The 19,546-nt window shown below is 37.1% G+C and overlaps 1 non-coding gene and 1 pseudogene across 1 annotated transcript; one reads left to right on the forward strand and one right to left on the reverse strand.

Moving 5' to 3' along the window:
* Window positions 1–19,129, reverse strand: part of LOC110667310 (beta-glucosidase 18-like) — a 63,484-nt pseudogene extending 44,355 nt beyond the window's left edge.
* On the forward strand, window positions 11,869–11,975 carry LOC131174276 (small nucleolar RNA R71). Its single transcript, XR_009144524.1, has one exon. It is a non-coding gene; the product is annotated as a small nucleolar RNA R71 (small nucleolar RNA).
* Window positions 19,130–19,546: the final 417 nt, after the last annotated feature.

Consider the following 19,546-nt stretch of genomic DNA (forward strand, 5'->3'; position numbering starts at 1 on the left):
GGTTCTCCCGAACAGTCCGGTTATTCTTCAGGGACTCGATCAACGTTTGAGCACCACGAGAAGAGGCTCTCACAGAAGATTGAGAAGGACCCCTTTCTGTGCTTGGAGCAGCTGGAGGAGGTGGAGTCGGCTCTTCCTGTTGAGGAGGAGATCGGACAGCTTCAGTGATCGGCAGCCCCGAAGGTCGGGACAGGCCTCCTTGCGTCTCCCCTGATTCATGGCCGGGAGTTCGAAGCATTTTCGAACACTTCATCTCCTTTACTTTCCGGGAGATCTCTCTTTCTTTCTTCCGCTTCCTAGAACCCTCATCACCCGCCATACCTGCACAAAAGAAGAGGTCAGTGAGATCGCTAAGGTCCTGAGATCTGAGATTTAGAAAATACCAGTGCCGAGGTCAGAGAGCGGAAGTTCGCGATCTTGGCCGGTGAGTAGCTGTATGGTCCAATGGTGCAGCTCGGCAGTCACCGCATCTAAACAGGAATACTTTTGAGTGGCAGCCTGATTCTTCAGATCCATCACTATTAAGCTTTCCTCCTGGTTCAGGTTAATGCGCTTCGGAAGCAAGGGCCCCTGGTGCCACCAGCTACGAGGGAAGTCCTCAAAGCAGGTCGGATTTTTGCTCCTCAGAATGAAGAAGCGGTTCTTCCAATTTTTAAGGGAGGAGGGCAGATCGGTGAAGAGCCCGCAATGAGGCTTCGCCTGAAAGAACTAGTGCTCGTCGTCCTTTCGACGAGTTAGCCTGTGCAGTTCGGCGAACACCTTAGCCGTAGGTCTGATTCCCTTAGCTCGGCATAGACCTCGGAAGGCTACTAAGATCCGCCACGAGTTAGGGTGAACTTGAGCAATGCACACCCGGTGAAGTTTTAGGACCTCCTTGAAGAAGTCATCCAGAGGGAACCGAAGACCGGCCTTTAACTGTTCCTCGTATACCATAACCAGGTCATTCTCTTCAAAGAAGTGATCGGCTCGGTGATCGCCGTGACACCGGATAAGTTAAATGCGAATCGGGGCGAATATTGTACTCCTGGCTGAACGATTGCAGATCGGACTCTTGCAAGATCGATGGCAGCTCGTCCATAGGGAGATTCTCCCTCCCTGAAGAAGGTACGTGCCTTGATGGTCCGATCCGCCCCCGAGCTGGAACGGAGACCCTAGGAGGTTCTGTTTGCGCGCTTGGCCCGACCACCTCTTCTTCGTCAGACGACCACGAGAACTGAATGGAAGGAGGACTCGCCGCTCTTTGACCCTCGGCACCGCTCATTTTCAAAGAAAACAAAGAACTTAAACTAAAAAGAAGATCAAAGCCCTTACCGGAGTCTGATCGGCGTCGGAAGAACTTGAGTAAACGAGAGAACTTTGAGGTTGCGAGCGAGAGATTGAAAATGACATACAGGAGCAAATGGCTAACCCCTCACCCCTATTTATACTCGTCCGAGCATTTAATGCTCACGAGGTTCCAGGCGGCGCATCGATTAGCGGGACTCACCAGCTGTTCTGACACGTCTCACGAATATTCCCAAGATTCCATAAAGAGATCGGTTAATTATAGAGCGGTAGATTCAGGTGTTTCGAATTACAGATCGGATAATCATATTAGAGCTCGGAAAATAATTAATAAGATAATAATTGACAAAATAAAATCTTTATTTCCAAAAAATCGGATTACATCATTTGGGCGATCTCAAGAGATCGGAGTACATTTTCAAAAATCAGATTACATCATTTGGGCGATCTCAAGATCGGATTACATCTGATTACATCAAAAGGCCGACCTCTAAAGATCAGCGAAACATCCTATCTAAAGAAGCCTATGTCAATAGCCAACATTGTGACTGATCCACTGGGTGTCGCCGAATGGAGCTTAACCCGCTGTCGGAACACCCAATGTGGAGGGAAACCGCTGTCGGAACACCCAATGTGATGAAAAGCCGAATATACTCAGTTGAGCGACTCGAGATCGGCAGAGTCGAGGTCCGCAATCCAGATCGGTCAATCGATTCAATTCTCTCACCATCATCAGTTAAGGTTTTCACGATTATTCGATCACCGGGATCGTAAATTTTCAGTCGGTGGATAAAGAAGTCCATCGGAAAAAGATCAAAAGCCACAGTCGTAGCCGGAACTTCCGCCGGAGCAGCTAGAACTGGGAAGTAAGAAGGAAGAGAGGAAATAGGATGAAGGGAAGTCTCTTTCGTCTGGGGTATATATAGGGGAAAATCGGGCATTTATTACTGAGCAGAAAACGAAGCGGACGCTTCGGGAATCGAGGGGAAATTAATACTTTGACCAGACCAAGGTTGATTAAGGGATCAGAATAATAGAGATCGAAAGAATGGGAGATCAGCATGAGGGATCGGAATAGGAGCGTGGGAAGGATCGGAAGGCAAAAAGAATAAGACAAATCCCAAATAACCGTCGTCGAATCGGTAGAGGTAGTTAAAGCGTTGCAGACGAGATCTCCACCGCACGCCTAAGAATCGCCCGCAATGCTGACAGGTGCCAGGGTATGTCATGACAGTCCTGTACATCCCAATCCCCACCGTTGATCTCACTGGTAAGGACAAACCCAGAACCCTTGGATCAAGAGAGAAGACGACAATACCAGCGTCTTTCGCTCTTAGCCCTCAGATCGTTCCGGACGAGAAGATTTGGGACCGTCAGATTGAAAGAAGAAAAGGACAAATATTCAGAAGAGTGATCTCAGCCATTCATTTTGATTCTCTTTAATTCCTGAACACCCGATCATGTCCTTCGAAATCTTGACCCTCCATCTACCTCAAAATAAATCCTGACCCTTCATGGGGAGTACCCGATTCCTATAAATACCTGCATGAAAAACTGTTCAAGGGACGGTCAAAAAAGAGAGGTAGTTATTATAGCGGAAGAACTCTGAAACTTGATTCAGTTTGTTACTCTGCTACTTTGAAGTTTTGATTAGAAAGACTTTTGAAACTAGTTTTCTGAAGTGTTTTCTTGAAAAGGATTCTGAATACTGGAACTCTACATTTTCAGTTTGTTCATTATCTGGTCACACTCTCACTTTCAGCCCTTTATCATCTCTGTCTTCATTCCCATTATCCAAGCTCAACTTCATTTCACTCGGTTTTTATCTTAATCTGATTGCATTTTAGCTAAGTACACTTCATTTCACAACGAACATCAGCCCTCAAGCTAATCAGACCGCTGTCTTATTACTATTTGTCACCCCATAGTTATTTCAATAGATTTGGCTCCTTACAGGTAAGAGCTCATATCGCCGTTTTATTAAGTATTTACGTTTACTTTCCGCATTTTCTTTGTTCTTTTTATGTATGTGATTTTTTCCAAGTTTATTTAGTGCCAAAGAACCTTAAAGAATGTTACTCTCGAGTTTATTTCTTTAGCGATCAGTCCATCATTTCATTAACCTTCGTCATTTCTGAATGCAAGTTTTCTATCTCCTAGTAGTGTGTAAGTGGTTGGGTAAAACGTAGGTAACTGCAACTTAAGGGTCTCTTTTAAGAGAGAGAGCCTGAATAACACGTCAGGAAAATAGCCAAACTATTAGGCTGACGTAAACGGCAATTCGGCAAGATGCCATAAAGTGGAATAAAACCAAAGTAAACAAAACAGAATAGATCGGACATTAATAGGTACTGGTAAAGTGACCTTAGGGGAAGTCAGCAAAATTCAGTCTAGCTTCTCTTATTTAGTCACAAAATATCAATTAGAAGCCTTACCCCCAGCACCTTAGAACGTCAGAATCCTTAGCTTTAGGACCTTATGACATGTAGTTGAAATTAAAATTTGGGAAATCGGAAAGATCCCATTCAGATTCCTGTTAATTTAAAAAAGATCGGAAGAGAGTTCTTATCCGATTCTCAACTCAAAACTTTAATTAAATAGAGATCGGAGGAGAGTTCTTATCCGGTCTCAAATCAAAATTTTAAATAAATACTTAATAGAGATCGGAGGAGAGTTCTTATCCGGTTTCAACTCAAAATTCTAAATAAATACTTAATAGAGATCGGAGGAGAGTTCTTATACGGTCTCAAATCAAAATTTTAATAAATATTTAATAGAGATCGGAAGAGAGTCCTTATCCGGTCTCAACTCAAAATTTTAATAAGCATTAAATAGAGATCGGAGGAGATTTCTTATCCGGTCTCAACTCAAAATTTTTAATGATTTAATAGAGATCAGAGGAGAGTTCTTATCCGATCTCAACTCAAAATTTTAATAAATATTAAAGAGTTCGGAGAAGAGTTCTTATACAATTCTTAAATTAAATTTTAATAAAATAGTTCTTTTAGATAAGATTAACATGCAACAGTAACTCACTAAGGTTGTCTCATTTACTTATGTATCTGGGTGATCCAAATTTAGTGAAAAATCAAATGCTCCTTTAGTCAAAAGGATCAACATATCCATTCAAGCCCTCCTAACTAATGCAAAATTAAATCTACTTACCCTTATTAAGGGACGAGGTGGGGTGCCTAACACCTTCCCCACCCGTTTATGGACCCCGAACCTAGAATCTCTGCCTTGAAGTGGTTTCATTTCAATTTATTTTCACAAATGGTTTTCTTTAGTTTCCCTTAAAACTAAGGTGGCGACTCCTCACTCTTTCCCACTTCGGTGATGGGTTCGTTCAGGCGACCGCAAAATCCCTTGCGACAATAGCAGTTATATACCCCCAAAAAACTATACTCCCTTTAGTATTCTTCGTGACAATTTGGTGCCAATGAGTAGCTATGAAATGAGCTGTGCTTACTTATTTTCTCTCTTTCATGCACCACAAGAAAAATAAGTCTCCAGCACCCACAATACTGTTACTGTGTCCCCTTCCTAAAACAGTGTAAGAAATGAACCTATGGAGGTATTTCAACACATGATCGACTATCCTAGAGGCTTTTGCAGTCCTCTGTCTATAATAACCCCCAAAAGGTGCAATATCTTTCCAGAATTCAAAAATTGCATTCATAGCATCCATGTCTAACTCCCTATCAATTCCAGTACATCGAAAATATATTACATCTTTATGCTCAGGCACTGTTGGTTTGAAATCCAGCCTTAAGGAACTCAAAAATTCCAGAGTCAAATCCTTGTACACTAGTTCCCTAATCTTAGCAAAATTAGTCCAGCTGATAGCATCCAAATAGGCAAAAACAGAGTCATAAATGCCTAATTCTTTCAAAATCTGCTCATCCATATACTTGTTTGCCAAAATAGGTTTAGAAACTAATTTCTCATAGGCATTTTTCATATCCATATCCTTAAAAGCCCAAGGTAATGGAGAAATTACCTCCTCTATGTCATTAGCAGATGGCGCAGGTGCTGCTGGAAAGTGTAAGGGTGACTGAGATATAGGTGTTTGGACCGTTGGTGCTGGAGTTTGCGAGGAAGACCTAGTCCTTTTGCTGACTGGTTCAGAGGAAGGTTGAGGTGGAGAATTTAGGTCGAAAGGAACAGAGGGTACTCGTTTCCGTTTTTCGACAGGGGTTTTCTTGGGTCTACCTGCAGCCTTTTGAGTTTTGCCTTTGGTTTTCGTTTGGGTAGGCGCAGGCTCAGGCATTGTTTCTGGGGAATGAGTGTCGAGAATTGGTGTTTCAGTTTGCGGTTCAGTTTGCGGCGAGAGAAAAGTCGGCGGAATGAGGGTTGGTGTTTGGTCTGGGGGTAGTGGTGGCGACTGAAGTGGTGGCGATTGCGGTAATGGCGGCATTTGCGGTGGGGGCGACTGAGGTAACGGCGGACTGGGACTGGGGTTAGGGTTTATGGGTATGAAGGATGGGGTACCCATTTTCGATTGGACAGAGTATCGAGATTTCCGGGGTTTGGGTTTGTGGGAAGACCACATTTTAGTTCTCACCATTTATTGAAAAGAAAGAAACCTTTCAGCTTCCCGTAAGAATTTGCCGGAAAAAATGGCGTGGGAAGGGAGTCGGCGAGATTTATCGGGAGTTTGAGCGAGGCTTTTGTAAAAATGGTGGAAATTTTTGGGTTTTTTAAAATGTGGGGCAGACATGTGGTAATATGGGCCATGCTTGGGGTTAAGCATAAGGTTCAGCATAATTTTCTTAAGGCTCTGCTTGACAAGCAACATCATCAGCAAGTTTCGGCAGGTTTTGGGAAAAATTTTAGTTTTACTTACCAAAAACAGTCCAAATGCTATGGAATGCTGTCATGACCCTTAGCAATTACCATATACACACAAACACCATAAAATATAGGGATTTAAGCTCATCATCTCGTAGAACTCATCAAACACTATATATTTCCATTTAGCTCATGCAAACATTTTTCAATTTAGGCACCAATTGTGACTACCCTTTTGCACACTTAATGAAATGATCTCCTTTCTGAACTTATACCAAAAGTACATTTTCAGCAGCATTTGAGACAAGTTTCAAACATTCAAGAATTGCAGAAAGGACATAGAAATTTACCTTTTTAGCAAAGATGAACAGAGCATGAACAAGAGCAAAAATCACAGATCAGAAAAACTAACAGCAATTCAAATAAAAACATATAAATTCCTAACAGACTACAAAATTATATATACACTATAAGGAAAAACTTAACAAACACTATTTTTACACTTCAATAAAGCTCACATCAATCCTAAATATCAAATTTGATCCTCATTCAAGTTGCATTTTCATAGAATTTACACAAGACACAAAATTAAACATGTGCTATCAAGTAGATTTCAATATCAGCAATTTAGCACAAGTTTAAAGGTGTTACTGTTCACAGGTACTGGATAAAATGCAGAATTTTGCTTATACTTGCTCTTTTTCAATTCTTTCTTTTTGCTACAAGTGTTAATTTGCCCAATCTTCATGAATGACCTACAAAAGATAAACAAATGTCACTTTTGAGTTTAATGAGGGTAAAAACTGAAAATGAAATAAAATGGAAAATTAACAAACTATAAAAGGATACGCTTGGGTTGCCTCCCAAGAAGCGCTTGTTTAAGGTCTTAAGCTTGACCTTCCACTCCAAATCACCTAAGTGTCCCTGATTGGAGAACCAAGCCATGAAACCTCTACAACCTTTTGTGTGGGTTCTCCAACAATATAATGCTTTAATCTCTGCCTATTAACTTTGAAAGTCCCTGAGGTTTCATTACCTATCTCAACAGCTCCATAGGGGTATACCTTTATAATAGTGTAGGGCCCTAACCATCTTGACTTTAATTTTCCGGGAAATAACCTTAACCTAGAGTTATATAGAAGAACAACATCCCCTTCCTGAAATTCTTTCCTCTTAATGTGCTTATCATGCCATCTCTTAGTTCTTTCCTTGTAAAGCTTGGCATTTTCATAAGCATCCAATCTAAGCTCCTCAAGTTCATTTAGTTGCAACATTCTTTTTTCTCCTGCAGTTTTCAAATCAAAATTCAATGTCCTTATAGCCCAATATGCTCTATGCTCTAACTCCAGAGGTAAATGACAAGCTTTCCCATAAACCAATCTAAATGGTGTGGTGCCAATAGGAGTTTTAAAAGCTGTTCTATAGGCCCAAAGAGCATCATCTAACTTTAGTGACCAATCTTTCCTTGTACTATTCACTGTTTTCTCAAGAATTCTTTTCAACTCTCTATTTGAGATCTCCACTTGACCACTAGTTTGTGGATGGTAGGGTGTTGCAACCTTATGCTTCACTCCATATTTTTGTAATAATCTTTCAAATTGATGGTTGCAAAAATGAGAACCTCCATCACTTATAATGGCACGGGGAGTTCCAAATCTTGTGAAAATGAACTTTTTAAGGAATTTAATCACAACTCTAACATCATTAGTCGGAGATGGTATAGCTTCAACCCATTTGCTCACATAATCTACTCCAACTAAAATGTACTTGTGTCCAAAGGATGATGGAAAAGGTCCCATGAAATCAATGCCCCACACATCAAATAGCTCCACTTCCAATATATTTTGGAGGGGCATTTCATCTCTCTTCGAGATATTACCCATCCTTTGACACCTATCACATGCATTTACAAACTTCCTCACATCCTTAAACATGTGTGGCCAGAAGAACCCTGCTTGAAGAACTTTTTCTGCAGTCTTTGTCACACTCATATGACCCCCATAAAGTGAAGAATGGCAATCTTTAATAACATTCCCTATCTCCTCATCAGCTAAACATCTTCTAATCAGCTCATCTCCACATCTCTTGAACAAAAATGGCTCTTCCCAATCATAATCCTTCACATCAAAAAGAAATTTCTTCTTTTGCTGCCATGTTAGGTTAGGTGGAAGGATTCCACACACTAGATAGTTCACGAAATCTGCATACCATGGGATTTTTGCATTCATGATTACTAACAGTTGTTCATCAGGGAAATAATCATCTATTGGGGGTTCTTTTCCCAAATTTTCTCCTTGTTCTTGCCTCAATCTAGATAGATGATCTGCTACCACATTTTCTACTCCTTTCTTGTCTTTAATTTCCAAGTTAAACTCTTGAAGGAGTAGCACCCACCTTATCAATCTAGGTTTAGCCTCTTTTTTCTGAAGGAGATACTTGATAGCTGCATGATCCGTGTACACTATTACCTTTGACCCCACAAGATAGGACCTGAATTTGTCTACTGCAAATACCACTGCCAAAAACTCTTTCTCTGTAGTAGAGTAATTTATTTGAGCATCATCTAAGGTCCTACTTGCATAGTATATTGCATACACCTTCTTATCTTTCCTTTGTCCCAAAACAGCCCCAATGGCATAATCACTAGCATCACACATTAAATCAAAAGGTAGTGACCAATCGGGTGGCTGCATAATAGGAGCAGATATCAAAGCTTCCTTTATCCTGGCAAAAGCATTCATACAATTAGTATCAAAATGGAATTCCACATCTTTACTCAATAAATTGGTAAGAGGTTTAGAAATTTTAGAGAAATCCATGATGAATCTCTTGTAAAATCCAGCATGCCCCAAGAAACTCCTCACTCCTTTCACAGATGTTGGGGGTGGCATTTTCTCAATAATTTCTACCTTTGCTTTATCCACCTCAATACCCCTGTTTGACACAAGATGTCCCAAAACAATTCCTTCTTGTACCATAAAATGGCACTTTTCCCAATTCAAAACTAAATTGAACTCTTCACATCTCTGCAAAACCTTAGACAAGTTAGATAAGCATTCATCAAAAGATTTACCATATACAGAAAAATCATCCATGAACACTTCCATAATATCCTCAATCATGTCAGAAAATATGGACATCATACATCTTTGAAATGTAGCAGGGGCATTACATAGTCCAAATGGCATCCTTCGATATGCAAAGGTACCATAAGGACATGTGAAGGTAGTTTTATCCTGATCATCTGGGTGAATAGGGATCTGAAAGAACCCTGAATAGCCATCCAAATAGCAAAAATAAGAATGATGAGCTAGTCTCTCAAGCATTTGGTCTATAAATGGTAATGGAAAATGGTCCTTTCTAGTTGCATTATTCAATTTCCTATAGTCTATACACATTCTCCATCCAGTTACAGTCCTTGTAGGTATTAGTTCATCATTTTCATTTTTCACTATTGTGATGCCCCCTTTCTTAGGTACAACATGAACTGGACTTACCCAATTGCTGTCAGAAACAGGGTAAATGATACCTGCATCAAGCAATTTCAAGATCTCATTTTTCACAACCTCTTTCATATTCGGATTCAATCTCCTTTGTGATTCTCGAGAGGCTTTATGGTTATTTTCCAACAAAATTCTATGCATGCACACAGAAGGATGTATTCCTTTAATATCATCAATGGTATAACTAATTATCCTTCTATGCTTTCTAAGAACTCTTAACAATTTTTCAACCTCACAATCAGTCAATTTAGCACTAACAATCACAGGATATGTAGAATTTTGACCTAGAAAAGCATACCTGAGATTTGTTGGAAGAGATTTCAATTCTACCTTAGGTGCTTCACCTTTTTCAAGCTTTGATAATGAAGTTGTATCTTGCTTCAAGTCCCCAATCTTTTCAATATCAGCCATAGGCAAAGGTGGATTTCCTTCTAAAATTGTAGCATAATCTGCAGCTTCTTCAATCTCGTCCCCTTTTTTGATGTTATGAACCAAACAAGCTTCTAAGGGGTCTTTAGGATGTTGCCTTTTAAGCACTTCTCTGACCTCTTCATCTATCACATCAATTCTCAAGCATGAATTTGAATCATCTTTCTTTTTCATTGCTTGAAACAAATTAAATTCAACTTTCTCTTCCCCAACTTCTAATGTAAGCCTCCCATTTTTTACATCAATCACGGCTCAGATGTGAAGGAAAGGTCTACCAAGAATAATAGGAATGTGTACATCCTCCTCCATCTCCAATACCACAAAATCCACTAGTATGAAAAATTTTCCAACTTTCAGAGGAACATTCTCAATTACCCCAATTGAAAATTTAATAGACCTATCTGCTAACTGTAGTGATATGGTAGTAGGCTTCATTTCTCCAATCTTCACTTTCTCATAGATAGATAATGGCATCAGACTAACACTGGCTCCAAGATCACATAAAGCCTTATCTATACTGATATCCCCAATGTGACATGGTATGGAGAAACTTTCAGGATCTTTCAGTTTGGGTGGAAGCTTATTTTGCAAGATAGCACTGCTTTCTTCCGTGAGAGCTACAGTCTCAAATTCCTCCAATTTCTTCTTGTTAGATAAAATCTCCTTCAAAAATTTAGCATAAGAAGGCATTTGTGCTAAAGCATCAGTGAAAGGAATAGTTACATGCAAAGACTTCAATACTTCCAAGAACTTCCCAAATTGTTTATCCAATTTCGCTTTCTGGAACCTTTATGGGAATGGTAAAGGTGGCATGTAGGCTTTAAGTGCAACATATTTTGGTTCTTCTTCTTTGCTCTCCTTCTCCTTACTTCCTTTTTCTTCCACTGAATTTTCTTTCTCAGCTCCAATTCTGACTTCAACTTCAGTTTGTTTATCTCTTTCTCTGTTTTTCTCTTCTTCAATTTTCTCTTCAATCTTTTTATCTCCATTCTCCAATATTTTTCCACTCCTCAATGTAATAGCCTTGCAATGCTCCCTTGAATTTTCTGGCTGGCTAGGGAGCTTCCCAAATGCTTTATTACTTGAAGAGCTAGCTTGTTGAGCTATTTGATTCTCTAACATCTTGTTGTGTGTTGCCATTTGATCCACCTTAGATGCTAATTGAGAAATCATTTCTTATTGACTTTGATGGCTCACAAGTAGAGTTTTAATCATAGCTTCCAACCTAGCTGTCTTGTCTAGTTGTGCTTGTTGTGGTAGAGGTGGAGCATGTGCATTTTGAGGTTTAGAAATTCCAGGAGGAGGACCTCTATTCTCCTGAAAATTCTGATGTTGTTGATATCCAGAAGGTTGCTGAAAATTCTGATTTTGCCCTTGTCTACCTCCCCAAGAGAAATTGGGGTGGTTTCTCCGTGCTGGATCATAAGTTGTAGAAAATGAGTTGCCACCTGATCTTTGATTGTAGTTCCCCACATAATCCACTTGCTCACTTGAAAAATATTGATTAAGTGTAGAAAAATCTGCTGCACAATTGACATTTGCAGCCCCAACTTCTACTGAATTACTAGGACCTCCGGCTGAAGAATCTACTTTCATGCTTAGCTTGTCCATCTTCCTTGTCAAAGCATCAAACTTAGCATTAATCATATTCATGGCATCAAGCTCAAACATACCAGCTGGTTTCTTGATTTCATTCCTCTCACAACTCCATTGGTAGTTGTTATAAGCAATTTTATCAAGAGCAGAAAAAGCTTCATCTTTAGATTTCTCCATAAGATCACCTCCAGAAGATGCATCAATTGTACTTCTAATAGCTGGTGAAACTCCATTGTAAAAGTGTTGAACAAGCATCCACTTAGGAATCCCATGATGTGGACATCTCCTTTGCAAATCCTTGTACCTCTCCCATGCTTCATACAAGCTCTCATCATCTTTAGGTTTGAAAAAAGTCAGCTCATTTCTCAGCTTAGCTGTCTTGCTTGGTGGAAAATATTGAGCTAAAAATGCTTGAGAAAGTTTATCCCATGTTGTGATAGAACCCGGTGGCAATGAATGTAACCACTCTCTAGCTCGATCCTTCAGAGAAAAAGGAAATAATCTGAGTCGAATTGCATCATCAGAAACTCCATTTATCTTCAACATATCACTGATCTCAAGAAAGTGTGCTAGATGCACATGTGGACTTTCACTTGGATTTCCTCCGAATTGTGATTGTTGTACCATTTGTGAGTCAGAGCTTGATTCAAAATTATTAGCTTCTACTCTTGGTCTTGTGATACTTGGTATGAAATCTCCAAAGTTAGGATAGGCATGATCCTTCACAGAGCGGTTGTTATTGTTGTTGTTGTTGTCGGCCATTTCTTCTTGTAATTCCTCTTGCTCTTGTGCTCTTTCTTGTTGTTGTTGAGCTTTAATTTCAGCTTTTCTCCTCTTAGATTCTGCTCTTAAAGCTTTTGCTGTCATTTCTATTTCTGGGTCAAAGAATAGATTGATTTCTTCACTTTTTGTCCTTCTCATAAAATAAAGCACCTGAAAAACAAAATAAAAAAATTCTCAAAGTAAAATGGTAAAAAGAAAATAAAATAAAATGCCCAAATTAACCAAACAAACAATTGTTCAATATCAAACAAAAATCAAATCCCCGGCAACGGCGCCAAAAACTTGATGTTGACTAATCCGCAAGTATACGGGTAGTCTCAAGTAATAAAGTGATGAATCAAGTATCGTTCCCACGAGGATTTACTGTTTGATTACCAAACTATGAATGAAGCGATTATTTGGGCTAATGATTAATGAATAAATGGTAAATGTAAATGAGCAAGGTAAATTGATTAATCTAATTGAAATGGGTAAGGAGCAAACAAATTAATTCTAATTCTAGTTCGCAATTAAACTAAATTAACAATGGGTAATTCAAATGAAAGTCTAATTATGGTAAAAGTGATTCCAGAGTTGGGGGTTTATGCATAAATTAATTGGGATTTGTCTTGGGCATTCCAATTTTTAGGGAAAAATAGAGTTTGAAGGAATTTGATTCTAAATTCCTTTGATATCTTTTTCAAGCAAACCAAAGTGTGTTCTAAAATAACCAAACCTACTTTCGTATGTTATTTGATTACTTTAAAACCCATTAAGTTTTGTAACCAATAATTAATTCCTCTTAAAATCCTAGTTTATTTCTAAATCTAGGTGATTTTAAGTTCCAATCCTTGATTATCTATCAATGACTTTCACCTTTCGATCCTTCAATCAAAGATTAACACAATACCCAATGGGTACCAACATTAGGCAAGTAAATCAAGCATACAAGGAAGGAATCAAAACTCATATTTATGTAAAATAAGGAAATATCCAGTACAAATCCACAAATCAATCTAAAACATATTTCCCAACTCTGAAATCTAAAGAGATTACTCACTCATAATGGTATTTACAAGAAATATTGATGGAAGAGTAAAGGAAAACATGATAAAATGACTAAAATAGAAAAACCCAGGTAGAAGAACCAAAATCTCTGGTTTCTGAAGCTCCAAAACTGATGCAGCAGCTCTTCCCTAAGAGAGAATGGCGTCTCCTCTCTCTCTTTATTAAATTTTCTTTCCTTTTTTTTTTTTTTATCTCCTCCCTTTCCTCTTGTGGCAAAAATAAGGAAATGATGAATTTATATCGCCCCAAAAGGTTGCCCTAAAAGTAAATAAGAGTCAAGGAGTGTATAGGAAATGAGGTGTAAAATTATCCAAGTCAGCAGCACTATTCACGTTCTGGGCAGTCTGCTTAGGGTTCGGCTTAACCCTAAGCAGCTTCTTAGTAAATTTTAGCTTCTGGTCGCACTGCCTGCTTAAAGTTAAGCAGACCTTCAGCAAATCTCGGCAGACTTAGAGTAAAATGGACTTTTCTGCTCCTGCTTGACTTGTGCTGCACCTTAAGCACTGCCGCTTTACCCTAAGCATGATCTTAAGCAAAGCCTCAAGCAAATTTCGGCTGGTTTGCTCTTTCAAGGCTTGATTTCTTTAACTTTCCTCCATGCTTAAAGAACTCCAAATCTCTTCAAATCACTTCCTATTGCACTCATTGATCTTCGATTTGCCACAAAATCCTATCAAAAACAACAAAATTACAAAAATCAAATATAAAGTATCTAAAATTAACAAATAAGATAAAATAAAGCTAAAAACGTAAAATATACTAAAATATAGGGGCAAAATGGATGCAAAACTACCCTAAAATGCCTATATGAAGTGAGTGTAATAGTCTTGCCTTTCTGTTTGGCTATCTTCTTGGAAGGTCCTGTAACTTGAGGTTTCTTTTTCTTATTGCCCTTCTTCTTATTGGACTTTCTAGCAGAAGAAGATGCAATCAAAGCTACCTCTTTTCCTTTATTACCCAGCCTATTCTTTTGGCAATAACCAGCATGTTGAGTAAACTAGCCAAGGTACATTCTTGCTTAGTCATATGAAAATTTGTCACAAAATTCCCAAATGACTCAGGAAGGGATTGAAGGATCAAACCCGTTTGTAGTTGGAAATCCATGTTAAAGTCAAGAAGTTCCAGCTGCTCAATCAGCCGAATCATCTTGTGAACATGATCCCTAACATTCTGTCCCTCTGACATCCTCATACGGAATAGCTGTCTAGATATCTCATACCTAGCATTCCTACAGTGCTCACCATACAGCTCTTGTAGGTGAAGGAGGATCTGATTTACACTCTGCTTGTTCTCATGTTGCTTCTGTAACTCATTACTCATAAAAGCAATCATGTAACACTTGGCTCTCATATCATGCTCCTTCCACTTGTCCAAAGTTTCATGTTCCTCTTGAGTGGCCTCTGGAGGTAAGGGACCTGGAACATTTGAGTCTAGAACATATTCTATATGTTCAAGGTTCAAGACAAGTTTCAAATTTCTTAGCCAATCAGAGAGATTAGGTCCTGTCAACCTATTGTGATCAAGTATGCTTGCAAGAATATTGGATGGTGGTGGTTGTGGTGTGCTCATTATTATCAGAAAATTAACTGCAGAAAATAACCAAATTAATTAGTAAATGTATCATGTATTTAACCAAAATGATTATGGTCTTTTAATCAAATTGGTTCTCCCATTAACTTAGCGAATCCCACACTTCCAAAGTAGAAAACGGAAATCCTAGTTGGATGGATTTCTAGTGGGTGATTGAATTCTTATAATGTTATTGATCATCCTCAGGTACATCCATTATTAGAATTACAATAAACTATAAGTGAGCAACTCCTTGCCCATCACATCTCATGTGAGGATCAATCCTTTACCTAGCCCTTAATGCTCAAAATCTCAGGTACATCCATTATTGACTTATCTTGCATTAGTTAAGTTGATCCCATTGAGTCAGTAAACATGCAAATAATTTTAATGTCCTCAGGTACATCCAATATTGGCCACCAAACTATTTACATATTTACAACATCTCATGCTTAACAATTATTCTTAAGAAAATCTCTTAAATTAATTGCATCATATGCAAGTATTTAAAATTTCTTAAAATAATTACCTCAATGGAGGGCCCATGTTATAATTACTTTAATTATACAATTTCCAACTTCATCATTTGTTTGGAAGATTTTCTGGTCGTCCTAATTACTATTATGGTCTCACTTTGCACATTAGCCAATTAGCATGCATATATCTGATACTTGCATACATTCCCATACATCTCATGCATTCATGTATAATAATAAATATGGTATGATCATGGACTTTCTAAGGGATTCAATTATGAGCCACCAAGAATTGAATCAGGGCATTCCTAGGTGCATTTCATTCATTCATATTACAAGAGTTGCTGAAGGAGTACATAATCAATACTTGATCTTGAATTTCTCTCACTAGTCCCACCAATACTCTTGACCTCTCTGATCTTTTTGCAATCCAATTACATTGTAATCCTTGGCATACCGAGGTGAATTTACAAGATCATGGACTTCAAAGTCCTCAAATAAATGAAATTACAACCCAAATTATTACAACACTTATAATACATGCCATCAAAAATAAAATTAATTATTTTATAACCCAAAGAAAAGTAAAAGAAATAAATCTAATCACATTGGTCTTTTATTGTCTATGATCATCCATCATGCATATTACCATTTAACAATTAAATAAAACATACATACTAAAATTAAATTGAATATCTCATATTCAACTAAAAAATTCAGATTTGAATCTCATTCAAACAAATTTAAAAATTCAGATTTGAATCTTATTAAAATAAATTTAAAAATTCAAATTTGAATCTCATTCAAACAATTAAATCAAAATTTAATTGTGTGATTAAAATTCTTAATTAAACAATTTAATTAAATGTGGGCTTAATCATAGGCCTAATTATGGGCCTTAAGTCATACCACAATTGCATCATGAAGCCCAAACCATGGGCACACTATGAATGGCCCAAAACCATGCGCACCCATGGTGCATACACAAATGCCGCCACCTTTGTTGGTTTAACCAGCAATTAATCAATTAACTTTTGATCAAATCACACAATTAAATCTCATATTAAACAATATAAGTGACAAATATAGTGGTTCTAATACCAATTGAAGGAGCGAAAGCATGTAAATTGTTAGATTAGAGTGTTGAATTTCAAAAATTTCTTCTAGGGTTTCATGCATCATGCTACATCCATTATGTGCCTAATTAATTTCAATGCTCAATTGCATATTAAAACTCTTTTAATATATGTTAGGATCTATGTTTGTCATTCAAGATTGTGAATCAATAAATTAATTCATTTAAACCTTAGTTTAAAAGATAAATTAGATCACTAACCTCTTTGATGCAATATGGATGTGATTGGCACCTTTAGGAAGTACCTAGGATCCCAAATGTTGTCTCTCTAGCTTGTCCACACCAAGATCACCAATGGGTAACCCCCAATCTTGCGTCTCAAGCCTTGCCAACCAATTATAATTGGGTTCTTACCTTTAGAGAGGTTGTATGTGTGTATATAACACTAGAAACAATTTCTAGCAATTTTAATTCAAAGAAAGTTGGCCAATTCTCTTTGAATTGGTGAGAAAAGATGAAGAGAAGAGAGAGGGCTAAAGGTGGCGGCACCTATAGAAAAATAAGAGAGTGTGTTTTATTTTTCTTTCTTTTTCCTTTTATAATTAGGTCATCACTTAAAACCCTTGCCACATGTCACCTATTGATTGGCTCTTAGTTTAATTGACCCAATCACATTGTGCCAAGTGTCAAACTTAGATTTAATATTGACTTTGATCATCTTACATGATTAAAAGACAAATGGCAAGCTCATGTGTAGTGCCATGTCTCACTATCTCATGGTGCCACATGTCCCCTGTGAAATGACCAAAATACCCTTGTGTCTTAATTTTGAGTTCTCAACCCAAAATAATTATTTCTCTTCTTCTAATCAATTTATATCAAAAATAAATAAATTAATTAATCTCTATTAATTAATTTCTCATAATTAAATTCATATTTAAACACTTTAAATATAAATTTAACTTGTACTATACATCCAATAACCTAGATTTAGTTTCAAGCCATGCTAGGAACTTTGCAATCTTATTGCAAACCAAACATATTTAATTAATCAATTAAACTCTTTAATTAATTAATTAAATCACAATTAACTTGGTGATTAACTTGTGTATGTGTGTGACTCACCAGGCTCATCACTAATTGGCAATGAGATATGATATCAACTCTTAATATTATCAGAACTCTTTCTTACCATAAATGATTTCTCTAAATCATTTTAGGCACCTCATTGACCATGGTTAATACCTAGCATAGAATGTCATGGCCACCCAATCAGTAATAAGGAATACCTTAAATGAACCTATAATTATATGTTACCATGCACTAGAATCTCTCTGTTACAAAATCCCAATTCGAGCTGGAGTCATGGTTTATGTCAAACCCCATTTGCTATGAATATTATGTTCTCTTTTAATTCCAGTTCTTGATTAAAAAGATTTTTTTTATTAGAAACTCTTTTCTGATTAAATCTATCTGTCCTGGCCAGGAACTTGAAACATCAAGAACAATTAAATGAACATAGGATTTTATCCATATTTACTTAGGGTAACAAATTCCATCTTGATCAACACCTACCTCCATATATAACTAGTAGGAGCCAATACATGCTCATATACCCATACACAGTACATGTATGAAAGCAGTATCAAACTCAAACCATCTATATACAAGATAACTGTGCTATCAAACTCAAAGATTATATGCACTGATATGATTTATGACAATGCATTGACAAAAGTAAACTCCATGTGCTTGTCATAAATGTCACTGGTTCGGCCTACTTATCATATATAAGTGCCTATCATATTTGTTATATGGCATGAGACTCATCATTCCATCATATTTACATCTCATGTAAATAACTTGGGAACAAACATGATTACAATCTTTCTGGATAAGTCATGTCCTTATTGTGGAGTATCCTCGATTATGAATCAATTTATGATACTTTGTGCTAGAAATAATGTCACTCATATTCTTAACAACTTAAGAATAAAATTTCTAACAAAATATCAATGGATCTTTTCTATTACATATAAATATATTATGTAAACGGAAAAGTGAAAATGCATTTTATTAATAAAACATGTACAAGATACATACTAAATGATATGCTTTAGGGCATACTACAAACAACTTTATGGCATTGGCAGTATTTTATGTCCTATTTGGATGTAATAGGTGCAATGTTATATGTCAGGAAGTCTAAGATAATCTGCTTGTCTCCCATGTTTTCAACATATAAATAAACAATCAAAGAAACAAAAGTAAATTACCTCTAAGTAAAAGTTTGTCTATAATATTATTATAGAAGCTGATTCCTCTTGCATTAACTTCACCAAATCTTCCTCTATCATCAATCAATCAGTTAATTGTTTAATTAGCAAATGCAAAGCACTGAAATCAATTAATTTGATTTACTAATAAATGGCAACACATACTTGGCAAAATTCTGCAGCAAGAGATTGAGTACCTGTATGCGTTTACCCCTAGAGACAGCATCAACTAGAGGTGAGCATTCGATTCAACTTAAATCGAATCGAATCAAATTAAATTACTAAAATCGAATTACTATATTTTAGAATTGAACCGAACCGAAATAAATGAAAAATCGAATCAAACCGAACTACTTTATTTCAGTTCGATTCTGTTCAAACTGATCGGTTTTGAATTTGCTTGATTTTTTAATTTAGACTTAATTTTCAAGTTATTTGGTTTGATTTTAATCTTAGTTTGAACCTAATAACTATTAATCAATGAAATTAAGCAATTTATATATATATAATTACATATAATACATAAATTCCCCATAAAAAGAAATTAATTCAAAAATAAAAAATATTATTCGGTTTGGTTCGGTTCAAATCAATTTTTTTTCTCCAAAACCGAAACGAACCGAAATAATTAAAATTTTTAAAATATAAAACCAAACCGAACCGAATTATATCAAAAACAGAACCAAATTACTGAATTAAGACAGTTCAGTTCGATTT

The sequence above is a fragment of the Hevea brasiliensis genome, chromosome 15, assembly GCF_030052815.1.
Source record: "Hevea brasiliensis isolate MT/VB/25A 57/8 chromosome 15, ASM3005281v1, whole genome shotgun sequence".
Lineage (NCBI taxonomy): Eukaryota > Viridiplantae > Streptophyta > Magnoliopsida > Malpighiales > Euphorbiaceae > Hevea > Hevea brasiliensis.